The sequence below is a fragment of the Amblyomma maculatum genome, chromosome 1 (assembly GCF_055883805.1).
Source record: "Amblyomma maculatum isolate TAMU_Amacu chromosome 1, ASM5588380v1, whole genome shotgun sequence".
NCBI classification, from domain to species: Eukaryota; Metazoa; Arthropoda; class Arachnida; order Ixodida; family Ixodidae; genus Amblyomma; species Amblyomma maculatum.
This window is the reverse complement of record NC_139344.1, coordinates 506,879,180-506,895,876: the sequence shown is the minus strand read 5'-3', so window position 1 is coordinate 506,895,876 and position 16,697 is coordinate 506,879,180.

Here is a 16,697-nt window from a genome sequence, read left to right as displayed (position 1 = left end):
CGCGGAACAATAGCACTTATCTGTCTCTTCCATAAACTTGTTTATAGCCATCATTCCTTTACTCTACCCCTCACAAAACCGGCCCGCACATCTCATCGATTGCATAATCACCTCAGTTTTAAACGCCTTTCGGGAAGAACCACTGCATTCAACTCATCAGCCCTGCCCCGTGCCATCATTTATTGGAATAGTCTTCCTGATAACATTGTTCACACTTCAGATTATGTTATTTTCAAAGAAAAAATAAGCCACATTTTGTTTCTGAAGTGTGCTGTTACTGGAGTGTGTTCTATAGTGTGCTTTTCAAATTTTGTTCTCTTTTCTTGTGTTTGCCATTGTATAATGTTAACGTTTTGAAAATAACGATGTTAAAATAACCATCTTCTACATGCTTCTGTTTCGCACCCCAGTTATGTAACCCTCCTCACATAATACTCCAATCGGAGCCCGTGAGGTATTTGAATAAATAAATAAATCAATAAACCCGCATCAAGACATGTTGACCGGCGCGCTCGCCAGGCGGCTGCATACGCACGTTGTTTAGCTCGCCGTTGTTCCCGTTCTTCTTCTTCAGCACGGCGCCGCCGCTTGGCTGCAACAGATTGTTCCAGCCTCGCCTTATACGCATCATCCGACATACCGTAAGACTGCGCCCCGACTACTGCGAGGAGCCAAGCCACAGCCCCATTTATCCTCCTAGCATGACGTCACACACAGCGAGCGCCCTCTCTCGGCTGCGACACAGCGCCGTGTATGGACTCACCGCCACCATCCGATGGCGCGAGCTGGCGTGACGTCACACAGTCACGTGAAAATGGCGTGACGTCACCGCTGCGGCTCCTGTAAGGACTCACCGTCACCATCCGATGGCGCGAGCTGGTGCCCCGTTTCTCGGTCTGGCGTGACGTCACACGGTCACGTGAAAGGTCATGGAGGCGCCACGACATGCCAAAGGCTCGAAGTGCTAGCAGTATTGCTTTCGCAATAGAAGGGAGACTGAGGTAGAATAGTAAACAGTCCCCAACAATGAAATAAAAATCGGGTGAACAATAGAGAATTGCAATCTCCTACGGCATTGTAATCGTGGGTCCACAAATTCACAAAGAGGGAAAAAATACTAAATTAAGGAGCAGAAGAATCAAACAAAAAAATTGAGAAAGTGCCGACACCACAGACAAGAGGGATGAGAAAGAATTGTAAAACGTAGACAAAACATAAAGAGAAAAAAGCTATTTAATCTAGTCTGATGTACAGCCAGAAGAACGAGGGATTGGTGCGCATCTAAAAAAAACAACCTTGGCATCCGCCCAACAAATTATCAGGACTTGTTAGAAATTTGAAAAATGAAGACGTGACCAATGATGGCCGCGCACAAGTAGCAGGAGAAGTGGCCGTCATTCGCCTTGGCAACGAGTTGTATAGCGCCGGCACAGGGTTGCTGTCTTCCTCTTCACACTGACTGCTGATGGCCTCATTAGGAGTAGCGATATGGAGGCCCCTTTTCAACATGTTGGCTTTGAGGATGCCCCAAACATTTTCAATAATGTACATGTCCGCGTTTTTGGGCGGTCAATGAGCGTCATCCTTCCAGGGTTCTCGAGATGCGCGGTCACTACGTGCGCCGTTTGGGGAGAAATCATGCTGTAGAAGGAAATATCCATTTCTGTAGAGTCCATCCAGCACGTGATAAAGTAATTGGTGTCAATGATGCAAATTTAGGTTGTGGAGTATAGCCGACCATCAATGCGGTGCAGAGGCTATCCTTCGTGATGACCCCTACACGTTCACAGATGTTCGGCTACTTGCCTTGACGTCCTGGGCTTAACGGCCATCGCATCTTTAAAAAAGTAGTATTTAATGTGAACTAATGACAGTCGGTAGTAAAATAGTAATATCCCATATAATATAAAAACAGGTCACGAGACAACAGACAACAGCCGTTTTTACTACTGTCTGGCCTACTTTTTTTCTCTGGCCTCACTGTGTGCAGAAGGTAGCCGCATCTGTGAACGCGACGTTTTGCCAATATTCGGTGGTTCATTGAAGATGAGCAAGAACTAGCATTTTTGCTCTGTCGGAAACTGAAGCCCTGCGCAGCCTGCTTCCCTTAGATGTTGCCTAATTATTCGTGCTACACATTAGGGCCGCACTTATTTCAGCCGATATTATGAAGGGGTTGCTGCTGTGCCCTCAGATAAGGGCACCTGCCCACGAGGAGGATTGGCCACACACAAATGCGAGTTAGTTCGTTAGATATGAGATTTTTAAAAATGCTCATAGATATAAATATGCGATGCGATAGAAAAAGGCCCTACTGATAAAAAAAAGGATTAATTTCAACTCAGTAAGGAGCTGAAGAGGAGAAACAGCGGAACCGGCATACCTAGCAGGGAATCCTACCAGAGACGTTTACAAATTTGTGTACCATGGATCGAACTGTCTCGCTGCTGAAGACCAGCTGAGTATAGCCATACGAAAGTAAGACATGGATGAATTTTTCAAGGAACTTCAAGGAAGAGTTTTCGGAGGGAGGGAGGCGAAACGGCGACAGGTCAGGAAAAAATACTCCATCATCTAAGTGCATTGCAGTATGAACACATGGCCGAAGGAGAACAGCCCGATCTTTGAAGATAAAAGTTGGGGGGGGGGGGGGGGGGGGGCTGGAATCCTACACCTGAAATTTTGAAGACACACCTCGAACTGGCGGGAAATGGACTGAGCAGGATTCATTTATACTTGAAATGCCGGAAGTCATCAGAAGACATAAAGGCCGAATTTAAGGTGAATCGCGCCGCCACCAGGGAGTTGCAGAATTTATGACGGGATAGGTCCATTCAAGAACGCTGACAAGAAAGTCCGTCAAGTCCGACGGACAGGCAAGGATCGGCAAGTTTTCTTCGCCCTATTTTTCTGCTGAGGCAGCGAGGAACATCTCCAATTAATTCTTCGTCCCGATAGGCACGCATATTGTTGCCACTGAAAGCAAGATATCTTGGAACGTGTGAAGGGTGATAAGCGAGTGTTATTTGCATCCTTCCCAGAGAGGGCAATGAGGGCAGTGTTGAAAGAGAGTAAAGATAGGCTGCTGAAGAATTCCGCAGAGCGCAGTATGGTGATAGTAGCCGCGGAGATAAACGATATCCTAAATGGTGACGCTGCAGGAGTGGTGGAAAGTTTAGCTAAGGGAGTTGACGATATCAGGGAGATAGCACAGCAAGCGCAGATAGTTGTACACACAGTACCGGAGGTGCTAGGATCGAACGGAAAGCTGGAAAAGGATGTGGTGACAGTTAATCAGGACATAAGAAAGTTAAGCCTGGAGAATCGTTTCCAAGTGGTTGAGGTAAACAGGGAGGTGCATAAAGCAGGTTTTGGTAGGGCTTTTCAGCTAGATGGCATTCATTTTAACAGAATGGTGGGAGCCGAGATCGGCTGGCGCCTGGCAGGCAGGGCTGTAGCTTTTTTAGGGGGTCCGCGAGGACTCCGTGCACAGAGGTAGTTAGAAGTGAAGCACAAGAAAGTGTAATAACGGAGGCTGAGCCCCAAAAAATGTCAAGGAGGAGGTCGAGAAAGAAATGTAAAAAAAAAAAAAAAATTAGCACTAGGATCAGCTACATAAACATGCATGGAGGTAGAAAAAGAGCGAAATGGCTAGAGATAGAACAGCAGTTGAAAGATGACAAAATAGGTGTGTACGGTCTTTGCGAGACTCATCTAAAAAAAAAAAAAACAACAATTGAACGAAGCGTGCTTCAGTTTTTTGCTTGATTGAGCGTGTTCGGGGTATAAAGTTATTTACTTGCTTAGTTGCTGACCATCGAAAAATAAAATCAGAGCCAGCTCAGGCTACCTCAGGGGCGGTAATAGGAGGGGATGTCCTTAAGAAGGAACAGACGATGGGCCCAGCTGAGCCGCCAGCTATTTCCAGCCTCGCACTGTCATACGGCGCGGACGCACGTCTCTAATCGCGAACGCCGTTTAAAGATTCTATTCTGGACCATCTCGATATCATTAAGTTCCCATGTGTGTCATACGGGTGAGGCATACTCCATGCCTCACCCGTGGTTTGTATAGCAACAGCGTCAAATGAGAACATAAAAAGCAGCGACGTAATCAGCTTAGCATGAGAAGTATTTTGATGTTCTCGGCATGAATGGGCCAGTTAAGATTAGATTAATATGGAAGCCGAGGTATTTATATGGAGAGAATGACGAACAAAATGTTATTGATGCAATAGTGAGGTGGAGCGGATGTTATCCTACGCATGACTTGGAATTTCTTTGCAATATTCAGCTGCCTTAGATATGCCTTGCACTATATTTCCCTATAAGAGTGAGGTCTGAATTGTAGTGGCGTTTGCGTTGGCTGTTTATCTAAAAATGACAGTCACCAACAAGAAGGTTAATGCGAGAGGTAGCAGGAGAGGGGTGATACTTAATGAAAATTAGGAAAATAGGGGTGCAAGAACGGAATCTCTTACAATTGTTGGCAAGAACAAATTGTGCGAAACGAAGCAGAAAACATTCAATCCATTTCTCTATGTTAAATATTCAGTTTGGCAGCTTGTCAAGCAATAGTTTATTGTGGCATACCTCATCCAAAGTTGGAAAATTCAAGAATATGTAATCAGGTAGTGATGAGAGATTTAGATTATTAGCCAGCCATGTGTTTCACAAGAGTAAGATTTTGTAAAGCCTTGAGCTGGCGTAAAATAAATAAAGACTTCGATTCGAGGAAATTAACAAGGTTGTTAAATTGCTTTTGATGACTAATACTAGTAAGGGGTATGGAGAGAACATTACTAGGGGAAGCCTTGCTGCTTCATTTTCAGAACTACTTTTCCGAATTTCCACTCATTACGAAGCTCTGATTGGTCAAGTGATTGTTGAAAAAGTTTAGTTATAATTATAGAAGAATGCGTTCGAGTGTGTTTTTAAGAACGTTGAGAATACTAATTCCATAAATGAGGTTATTCACACGAGGAGTGTCAATAGTTACAGGGGGCATGGTAATATTTATTTTTCCTCTATTTATTTATTTTTATTTATTAAGGAACCCACAGCGCCAAGGCATTGCAGTGGGGGGGGGGGGGGGGGAGAGCAGGTAGGGATTGTACAAAAAGAAGCACACATGACACCTCTGCTCGCAGGTAGAGTTACAATCATAAAGCCCAAGAAAGAGAGGAAAAAAAAGGCAGGGCCGTTCACCATGTACATCTACAACTTCAAAAAGAACGCATCATTTGATGTCACACTCACAACATCGCTCGGCAGTCTGTTTCATTCCCTAATGATTTCGGAAAAAAAAAAAGACACTTTGAAGAATTCAGTTTTTTACGCGAATTCATGGACTTTAAAAACATGGTCAACACGGTTGGATCTATAAAAAGGCTCCTGCACATACTTCTCGCGTTCAACCCGAACAGTTGAATCATAAACAGCATGAAATAGCTCCAGACGTAACTTCTTTCGGCGCGTGTCAAGCAATTCCTAGTTGAGTGCATCCTTCGTACGCTGTAACGAGCCCCGCGTGTGCCAGACACGAAACGACAGGCACCCTCTCCAAATTATAGCAGTAGGCGGGTAGTCCAAAATTAACCTCACATAAGTATTGAATAAAAAGTGTTTGCATTTCCCAAGTTTGTGCATGTTTTAGCAGAGACATAAGGAGTAAAATAAGCGCCTAGGTATTTAAATACCTGTTCTAACATTGTGTTCCTAATAACATATGAATGCACTTCAGGGTTTTTGTTTGTTGTTAACTTCATTAGGAAAGTTTTCGACGAATTCAAATTCATATTCCATTTAACGCACCACTCTGAGGATTCAAGTCTTCCTGAAACATTTCAACATCTCGATCACTAGTGACAACACTAATAAAAGCGCAGTCATCCACAAATAACCGCATTTGAGATGCTATTTCGTCACTAATGTCATTCACGTACAGCAAGAACAATATTGGCCCCAACACGGAGCCTTGGGGAACACCAGACACAAACTGCACTCTTTGAGATTCAGTGCCATTCACAACCACAAACTGCTGCCGCAAACATAGGTAATCTTTTTCCCATGATATAACTTGAAGGCTAATATTGTAAAACAACATTTTTTGAATTAGTAGAGAATGCGTCACGGTATCAAAGGCCTTTTTAAAGTCCAAAAACACGCAGTCCACGCTAAGTTGCCTGTCCAGTGCCCCTGCCAGATCGTGCACAAATTCAGTCAGCTGCGTGGTACACGATAGGCCCCTTCGATAACTATGCTGACGAGGATTGAACAATGAATGGGTGTCCATATGTGCTGCTATACTGGTGTACAAAATATGTAACAATATGTTCAAGTGTCTTGCACGCAACTGAAGTCAGTGATACTGGTCTATAATTTGATACAGTGTTGTGAGGGACAGATTTGAAAATTGGCACAATACTTGCAATTTTCCAGTCATCTGAAAGGAAGGATTCTTCGAGCGATTTTTCAAAAATGATCTTTAAGTGTGGTGCGACTGACTCAGCACACAGTTTGTAGAATTGTTTGAGAAGTCATCAGGACAACCAGCCTTAGTAATCTTCAGATTCTCCAACAGAGACTGTATACCGTTGATCCTGATCACAACATCATTCATAACACTCACCACTGGCTGGAAATTCAGAGTATTCAAATTTCGCAGCTGAAAACAGAGCTGAAATACTTATTAAAGAACTCAGCTTTTTCTGCGTCATCATTGTTGTGAAGGAGAAGATGGACCCCTTCGCCGAACTCTGATGAAGAAGAAGCAGTTGTGGAATTGCCATCACGCAGTTGTTCTTGATCGCCCCGCATCCTCGCCGACCTCGACGCCGTCCTCGACGTCCCTCTTCTACATTCGTTGAGATGCGGCCTGATATCCTAGCTTCCCTCACGCTGGAGCTTCGCATCCGCACGCTCCCGTTAACTCGTATGGCTGAAGACGAACTCCCACCGGCCGCCCCAATGACCCCGTCGGTTGTCTGCTCTGGCTCCTTACACGAGCGAGATCCTGCGCTTTTCAGCGGGACCGACGACGCAGACTGTGATGACTGGCTTGAGTCGTACGAGCGAGTGAGTTCCTACAATATGTTGGACGACGCCACGAAGTTAACAAACGTCATATTTTATTTGACCGGCGTTGCCAACTTGTGGTATAGTAACCACGAAGCCGATATCACGACATGCGACTTCTTCAAAGCTAATCTTACAACCGTGTTTGGTCGTCCTGCTGTACGCAAGCTCCGTTCCGAACACCTGCACGATCGATTACAGTGGTCTGACGAAACATTTACAAATTACATTGAAGATGTTGTCCATCTGTGCAGTCGCGTCAAAGCACAAATGTCCGAGAAAGCCAAGATAAAGCATATCCTGAAGGGCATCGAACATGACGCCTTTCAAATGTTAACGTCCCGGGATTTGAGTACTGTTGGCCAAGTTATCAAACTTTGCCAGAGGTACGATGAGTTGCGCAAGCAGCCCTTCATCATTCGACCGCCTCCCGGGCCTGTAGAACCACTTTCTGGTCTCTCCTCTACATCTGGGAGCTCCACGCTGCTGCAGCAGCTCAAAGACTTCATCCGGGAGGAAGCTGCTCGCCAGATATCGCTGCTCGCTGTCTCAAAATTTGGCGCCCTTTCGACAGGCCATTGCCGACCGCGTGGCGGACGCTCTTCCCTCTGTCGCTCCGCCAGCGCCCATGCCTCAGCCCGCACCAGCCGTTGAGACCCTCGCATACGCCAACGTTCCTGTCCCTTCACCAATGACGCCCACTCCTGTCGCACCACTGACGTACGCTGCTGTCGCTGCCCGACTACGACCACCGATCTACCCTGTGGTGTACGCTACGCCTCCAGAGCCTGTACAGCAATTTCTTCAGGCGCCGCAGCCTTTTGTTCCACTCCGTCCGAAGCGCCGCAACCCATGGCGGGCAAGTCACAACCGTCCCATCTGCTATTCCTGTGGGTTTGTTGGCCATATTTCCAGGTACTGCCGAAATCGCACTCCCGACGATTTTGTACCACGCCGAATGTCAGCTTCCTGGCAGCCACCCCGAAACCAGTACGCAGCCGCCGATCCATCTGCAAGTTCCGTCGCGAATGCCACCGTTTCTCCGCTCCCTATCTCCTCTGCGACGGCGTCCTAATCTTGCGCAAGAGGAAAACTGAATGCCGCCGTTCCTGAGGCGAGAACTGCAAACTGTCAAATGTCTCACGTATCTCCCGCAAATCTGCTTGAAGGTTCTGTTGAGGGCGTTGTAGTACTGGCTCTGCTCGACACCGGCGCTGCTGTTTCTGCCATGGCTGCAAGTCTTTGCCGTTCATTGAGCAAAGTAACGACACCTATTTCAGGATTCTCGCTATGCACGGCAAGTGCTCAGCGTGTAGAGCCTATAGCGGTGTGCACAGCACGAGTCGTCATTCAAGAAGTTGTATATGAAATAGAGTTCATCGTTTTGCCTTCCTGCTCTCATGATCTTATCTTGGGCTGGAATTTTCTGTCGCGTAATAATGCGGTGATCAACTGTGCTCTTGCCGATCTGGAGTTTTTTGCGCTTGACGAAACGTTGCCGGACATTCCTTCTCCCAAAGTCATCGTTGCTGAAATATTGACCTCCCAGCGCGCTCTTTCGTTCATGTGCCCACCGCTTGTGCGTTTTCCCGCAGTGACGATGTCCTTTTTACACCATCGCCAATATTTCTCAACCGCAAACGTCTTCCCCTGCTTTATGCCGTACTTTCTATATTAGCTGGCCTCATCGCGGTCTGGATTTCTAATCAGTTCTCATTTTCTGTGTCCCTGCGCCGTGGAGAATACCTCGCCACCGTACAGCTCATTGATTCCATTCTCACCGGTGACTTAAAAACTGCTTCACAGCCTGATGACTTGGCTGCGTTCACACCACCTGTTATTGCGCTGGACCAGTCGTCTCCCGACGTTTTACTTCCCTCCATGGATGGCAGTCTTCCTGGACCTCAATGCTCTGAACTTCTCGCACTGCTTCACCAGTTCCGTTCTTCATTCGACTCTCCTCAGCCTGCTTTGAGCCCCACATCAACTGTCGCCCATCACATTGACACCGGTTCCCATCCTCCTCTGCGTCAGCGCCCTTATCGTGTATCTGCCACCGAGCGCCGAGTTATTGAAGCCCAAGTTCACACCATGCTTCAGAATGGCGTGATGGAGCCTTCTAACAGTCCGTGGTCTTCCCCTGCAGTCCTGGTGAGGAAGAAGGACGGTTCTATTCGCTTCTGCGTTGACTACCGTCGCCTAAATAAAATCACGCGGAAAGACGTCTACCCTCTACCGCGTATAGACGATGCATTGGACTGTTTACAAGGCGCTGAACTCTTTTCTTCGCTCGATTTACGATCCGGTTACTAGCAGGTACCCATGGCGCGGAAGATCGACCTAAAACCTCATTTGTCACCCCCGATGGCCTCTGAATTTACCGTTATGCCTTTCGATCTCTCTAATGCTCCTGCTACATTCGAGCGTATGATGGACACTATTTTGCGTGCCCTGAAGTGGGAGACGTGCCTTTGTTACCTTAACGACATCGTGGTGGTCTCGCCGGACTTTGCTACCCACATCTCTCGCCTAAAGCAGGTCTTGACATCTGTTGCGAACGCCGGTCTGCAGCTCAACTTGAAGAAATGTCGTTTCGCTGCTCGTGAGCTGACTATTTTAAGCCACGTTGTGTCTAAGGAGCATATCCGCCCTGATCCCGCCAAACTTCGAGCTGTGACTGCCTTCACAAAACCTACTACCATTAAGCAACTCGGGAGCTTCTTGAGCCTGTGCTCATACTTTCGACGTTTTATACGAAACTTTGCTTCCATTGTCTCCCCGCTGACTCAGCTACTTGGCAATACCTCAGATTTTTCGCTGTCGTCACCAGCATGCGACGCCACCTACAATAGCTTACGTCGCCGCCTCACAGCCCCACCCATGCTTCGCCATTTCGACCCGCAAGTGCCCACCGAAGTGCACGCAGACGCCAGTGGTGTCGTACACGGCGTTGTGCTTGCTCAGTGCCCCTCTGGCTTTGGCGAATACGTAGTCGCTTACGCCAGCCGTACTCGCACGAAAGGTGAAACGAACTGCTCAGTAACGCAAAAGAGGTGCTTGGCCATTGTCTGGGCACTCACAAAGTTTCGCCCTTACCTCTGAATAATTCCGGCCAACCTCTCTGCTTTTCCTTTCAATAAATCCATCTATCTATCTATCTTTTGATGTAGTCACTGACCATCATGCCCTCTGCTGGTTTTCATCGCTCAAAGACAGCTCAGGCCGGTTGTCCCGATAGGATCTTCGTCTCCTAGAATACTGCCGCAAAACCTTCAAAACTGTATTTGTTGTGTTTTTAGCAGCCGCCGGCATGCGGCCTTAACACTGTGATTCTGGCACGCGTATCAATTCTGTATCCCGTGTTTGTTCATGCTCATTGTCGCGACACGACGCGTTATCATTTTCTTTGTCGCAAACCATGCACCGAGATCTGTCTGGGAAGATTCCGATCACTTGCGTATGTTTTTTCAATGTTCCAGGCTTTACTAGTAGCACTTTGGGACGTTATCTCGATTGTTTGAGCAGCCTTTAAATTGAGAGTTGACGAGTGTGACGGGCAATCTTTGTTCGACGACCAACGAGCACGTTTCTTGCTATCGCCGCCGTCGAGTTGCTTAGTTCTTTTGGGGGCGCAAGTCAGCCCCGCCCAATAAAAAAATTCTTCAGAATTTCTTCTTTCTACCGACTCTTCATTTGTGTCATCGACCTTGTCACCACCACGTGACATCTGGTGGAGGTGCTGCCCTTGATCTTTCAAGCGATTACCTCAGCTTTGTTCCTGTCGCCCTAGGGGACCAGCCTACGGGTCACCGAGCAAGCCGCCGACTCCACGGCCTACAATCGGAACACAGTCTGCTGCCTGACCCTGTTCGACTCCGGAAGGCGTCAACTTTTGAAATGGTCCAGCCAACAGCATCAGTCGTCTTCATGCAGTCCCGGGAGCCCCCATCTTCCAAGGACTGACCAGCGAAGATGCGGAAGACTGAATGGACCTTTTCGACCATGTGGCAGAATTCAATGGCTGGAACGACGCTGCGAAACTCAGGCAAGTCTATTTTGTTCTTCAAGGACATGCCCGAGTTTGGTTCGAAAATCAAGAGACTTCTTTGGAGGATTGTGCGACATTCAAAGCAGAGTTTGGTTTTTGATGGCCTTTGCAAGTTCTCTCCGAAAAGAAAGAGCTCAGGCCCTCCTCCAATCAAGACTTCAATTCCCTAACAAGCCTGTCCTGGCGTACGTTGAGGAGATGAAGCGCCTCTTTCGCCGCGCCGACCCTAACATGAACGAAGGTGAGAAAGTCAAATTTTTAATGCGAGGCGTTAGAGAGTCGCTTTTTGCAGGTCTCGTGCAAATCCGCCAAGAACTATGGCGGAATTTGAAACGGAAGCGTCTACCATCGAGAAGACAATGGACAACCGGATGCGCCATTACGAGCGACCACTTCAACCGGACTACTCAAGCCACTACCCCAGCGCATCTACAAGCGGCGAGAACCTTCGGGACCTCATCCGGGAGATCGTGGAGAGGAGCTCCGCCGATTGCTGCCATCATCACAACAACCCCAGGTGGCGTCGCTAGCGGAAGTCATCCGTCAAGAAGTCCAGCAGGCACTGGGCGTTCCTCAAGCGACAACTCCGATGGCTACAGTGCATGAATAAGCAGCGATGAACTATGCTGCTGCATTACGTCATCCTGCACCCCGACGTGAGTTCCTAAGCCCTCGTCGCCACCATCCAGCCCCCGAAAGCTGCCCCTTGGCCCCCGTCCGCCAAGTCTACCAACGATCTCCAAGCCCTAGGAAATGCGACGCCTGGAGGACATCTAACAACCGACCGCTCTGCTTCCATAGTGGTGAGGCAAACACATCCTCCGTCACTGCCCGTACAGGCGGATCAGCCTCCGTGGTTTCGCTGTCGACGCCCCACGACCCCGTCCTGGCGAGCGACCACAGGAAATCAACGACTTCCTGCGCAACGAAGATCACTCGTCGCCAAGGCGTCTGTCACGCTCCCCATCGCCGTACAGTGCCCGATTTGCGTCGCCGGGCCGTGGTTACATGCCAGGACGGTTTCCTAGCCCCAGTAGGGGAAACTAAAGGCAGCAACCTTTGGAGGTGAGGTTGCTCAACGGAGAAAAGACGAACATCCTCCACCGCCGACGACCACTAACGACGACGCAACCATTTCACCGCCGCTCCACACGATGACATCGACGACAGCACTACCAGAGTGCAAGCCGACACCCCCGCCCACAGAAGTAGCAACGGTATGCCCCGGCCATGACCTGAAGAAACGACGGAGCCGAGATCAACATCAAGTCCCACGTGCAATGCCAGGACGCGAACAAGTGACCTTGAAGTTGATGTCGACGGTCGCAGAGTCACTGCCCTACTAGACACCGGAGCTGACTATTCAGTCATCAGTGGACCGTTAGCGTCGCAGCTCAGGAAAGTTACGACCGTTCGGGATGGCCCGCTGATTCCCACCGCAGATTGCAACCTGATTACTCCATCGGGATGATGTACTGCAAGAATAACCGTAAATGGGCGTACTTACCCCCCCCCCCGCTTTGTGGTCTTGCAGAATAGCTCCCGCGACGTGATTTTAGGCATGGATTTTCTAAATGAACATAGGGCTACCATCGACCTCCGATCCAAGCTCCATCAAGCTCTCTGCAGACAAAGGCATACCTGCTACGACGGCATCGACGCAACACGTCGCTCTAAACGTCCTCGACGAATTCACCGTGCCGCCCCGATCAAACGTCGCAGTCTGCGTAGGTAGCGCAAACATCGAAACCACTGAAGGCATCATCGAAGGAAATATCCAATTGCTCTTGGAACGAGGTGTCGGCATCGCAAGATGCATCGCGAAATTCCGGAGAGGTCCAGCTGGGGTGCTGGTAACAAACTTCACCGAAGAATACTGGCATCTCAACAAGGGAACTACGATCGCTTTTCTCGACGAATTAGCGGACCTCAAAGATGCATTCGCCCTCCACGACCAACCCCTGGAAGACGCACCGGACCATTTCCGTCAGCCTACATTTGACATCAACCCGGCATTGACCCACAGCAGGAAAAACCAGATTCTCAGTCTTCTTCGAGCTACACGGAGTGCTTCTCGTCATCATTGAAGGTACGACAAACACCACTGGTCAAGCACCGCATTACAACGGACGAACACGCCCGACCTCTGCGCCAGAGCCCTTATCGTGTATCGTCACGAGAACGCCAGGCCATTCGCGATCAAGTTGAAGAAATGTTGCGTGGTGACATAATACAGCCATCGAACAGCCCCTGGGCGGCACCAATCGTTTTGGTGAAGAACTTCGCACCCAACAGGACCGCGCAACTTCTTGTAGTGCCTAAAAACTTCCGGCAGGAAATTCTGCAGGCGTTGCATGATGAGCTCACCGCAGGCTATCTCGGATTTGCACGCACGTTGCGTCGAATCCAGGAGAAGTACTACTGGCCGCGACTGATTGCCGAAGTTGCCCACTACGTGAAGACATGCCGTGAGTGCCAACGACGCAACACGCCGCCTATCAGACCAGCAGGACTACTAAACCCGATTCCGCCCACAGACCTGCCCTTTCAACAAATTGGGATGGATCTCCTCGGCCCCTTTCCAGTTGAGGAAATCCTGCGTGATGACGTAATCCACCCACCGAAGAGCCACTGGGCGGCACCAGTCGTTTTCGTGAAGAAGAAAGACGGCACACTTTGCTTCTGCGTTGATTACCGCCGCTTGAATAGCATTACTAAGAAAGATGTCTACCCGCTTCCCCGCATCGACGACACTCTCGACCGGCTCTGCAATGCAAAGTACTTCTCATCGATGAGCCTGAAAAGCGGATATTGGCAAACTGAGGTTGACGAAAGAGATCGCCAGAAGACCGCATTCTTCACAATGGGTGGTCTTTTTGAGTTCAAGGTGATGCCATTTGGCCTCTGCTCCGCACCAGCCACATTTCAACGAGTAATGGACACAGTCCTGGCAAGCTTGAAGTGGCAAATTTGTTTGGTATATTTTGACGACGTTGTTGCCTTCTCTTTAAACTTTGAAGACCACCTAAAACGACTGCAGACAGTGCTGGAAGCTATCAAGTCATCGGGACTAGCGCTAAAAGCAAGGAAGTGTCACTTCGCCTACGAAGAACTGCGTTTCGTAGGTCACATCGTTAGCAAGGATGGTATTCGCCCAGACCCGGAGAAAACAGCTGCAATCGCACAATTCCCACCGCCTGCCGACAAGAAAGCTGTGCGCCGATTACTTGGGCTGTGCGCTTATTATCGACGATTTGTCAGAAACCTTTCGCGCACCGCCGCACCTTTGACGCAGCTTACAAAGGCTGACGTACCTTTTAAATGGGAAGCGCCGCAAGGAGAAGCCTTTGACGAACTCAAGCGCCGCCTGCAGTGCCGTCCTGTACTTGGCTACTTTGATGAAAAAGCCGAGACCGAAATTCACACCGACGCGAGCAGTGTGGGCCTAGGAGCCGTTCTCGTCCAGAAGAATGCCGGACAGGAGAAAGTAATCGCCTACGCCAGTAGGTCCCTCACAAAAGCCGAAGTCGATTACTCGACGACGGAGAAGGATTGCCTCGCGATCATCTCGGCCACTTCTAAGTTTCGTCCATACCTATACGGTTTACCATTCTAGGTGGTAAGCGACCACCACGTGCTCTGCTGGCTGGCTAATTTGAAAGACCCTTCCTGCCGCCTTGCCCGATGGAGCCTACGACTTGAAGAATTTGACGTGATTGTAGTCTATAGTCCAACACCGTGTTTACAAACAAAAGGGGCGCTCGCGGCGTCGCAGCCGAGTTGACAGTTCACAGCTGTGTGGTGCGGACGCGTGTTCCATCGCTCCTCCGATTACACGTGGCTACCGGGAACGGACGGACTGGCGACAGCGGGAGCTTCCGAAGCGTCAAACATATGAGTTCCTTCTTTTATTAACTTTATTTCGCTTTCAGCTAGTTAGGTTAAGTGCAGCCTAAAGAATTGGTTTTAGCTCTTTGTCCTAGCGGCCTGGTTTTTCGTGCCGGCAGGTAGGTTTTCTCGGTGTTCATTTTTTAACTATTGTGTCTAGATAAATTTTTTTTCCTAGGCTATTGGCTTTCGCAGAAATGATTTTAACGCGTGCTTGCTAGTAGTTTCTTGTGTCTTCTTTTGGCAGTTTGTATATTCTGAAAATTCATAATAGATATAGTTCAGTCGATACATGCTTAAGATGCGCAATCAAAAGAAGGTAAAGTGTACTCAGTGTGAGGCGCAGGTTAATCTCAAGGAAACGCGTTTTGACTCTATAGGTGAAGCGGAAGGCAGCGACATTTTTGTCGGTGTTGCGTGCTGAGTGCGCGCTTAGATAGATTTGATCAAGAAAGGGGCAGTTTAGTGTCTCGTGTGGATGATTTAGAAAATGAAGTACGTTTGTTAAGGACAGAAAATCAGAAACTGCTTGGACAGCTGCCTCAAATGGAAAAGAAAAAGGCCGACTTCATCCTTGGAACCAACGAGGACGAACATTCCAGTGCGGGCCACGTGGCTGGGGCCAGCACTGGCATGGAAGGCATATGCAAAGTAGGTCAGGCGGATTCGAACCTACAGAGCTATTTAGAAGCAGCTACTAAGAAGCCGGAAAAAAAATGAAGTAAGGAAGAATGAAAATCCCAGAGAGAAGGACACAGATAACCGAAAGCAGGAGCCAACAGTTCGGAGAGGGAGAGAGAAGGCCCAGGTGATTATCGCCGAAGATGAGCAGGTGCAAGCGAGATATCTTGGAACGTGTAAAGGGTGATAAGAGAGTGTTAGTTGGAGCCTTCCCAGGGAGCACAATGAGGGCAGTGCTGAAAGAGTAAAAATAGGCTCATGAAAAATTCCGCAGAGCGCAGTATGGTGACAGTAGCCGCGGGGCTAAACGATATCCTAAATGGTGACGCTGCAGGAGTGGTGGAAAGTTCAGCTAAGGGAGTTGACGATTTCAGGGAGATAGCACAGCAAGCGCAGATAGTTGTATGCACAGTACCGGAGGTTGGTTAGTTGGTTGGTTGGGGTCTTTGGGATATTCTCGGGGGGGATACGGACACGGGTTATGCCGGCCTTAATTCGCGGAGGCACTCTTGGTGTCGGGGGGAAGGGGAGATGGGATGACCGAAGGTGCTATAGGATTGAATGGAAAGCTGGAAAAGGACGTGGTGACAGTTAATTAGGACATAAGAAAGTTAAGCCTAAAGAAGCGTTTCGAAGTGGTTGAGGTAAACAGAGAGGTACATAAAGCAGGTTTTGGTAGGGCTTTTCAACGAGATGGCATTCATTTTTACAGAAGGGTGGGAGCAGAGATCAGCTGGCGCCTGGCAAGCCGGGCTGTAGCTTTTTTAGGGGGTCCGCGAGGAATCTGTGCACAGACGTAGTTAGAAGTGAAGTAGAAGAAAGTGTAATAACGGAGGCTGGGCCCCCAAAAATGGCAAGGAGGAGGTCGAGAAAGAAAAGTACAAAAAAGAAATTTAGCACTAGGATCAGCTACATCCCAGTCGGAAATCTACAGAAAATTTTCTGTTACGACAAAATTTCTGTGCGGTTTTTGACGGGAAACCTGTTGTAACATCAGAAATTTC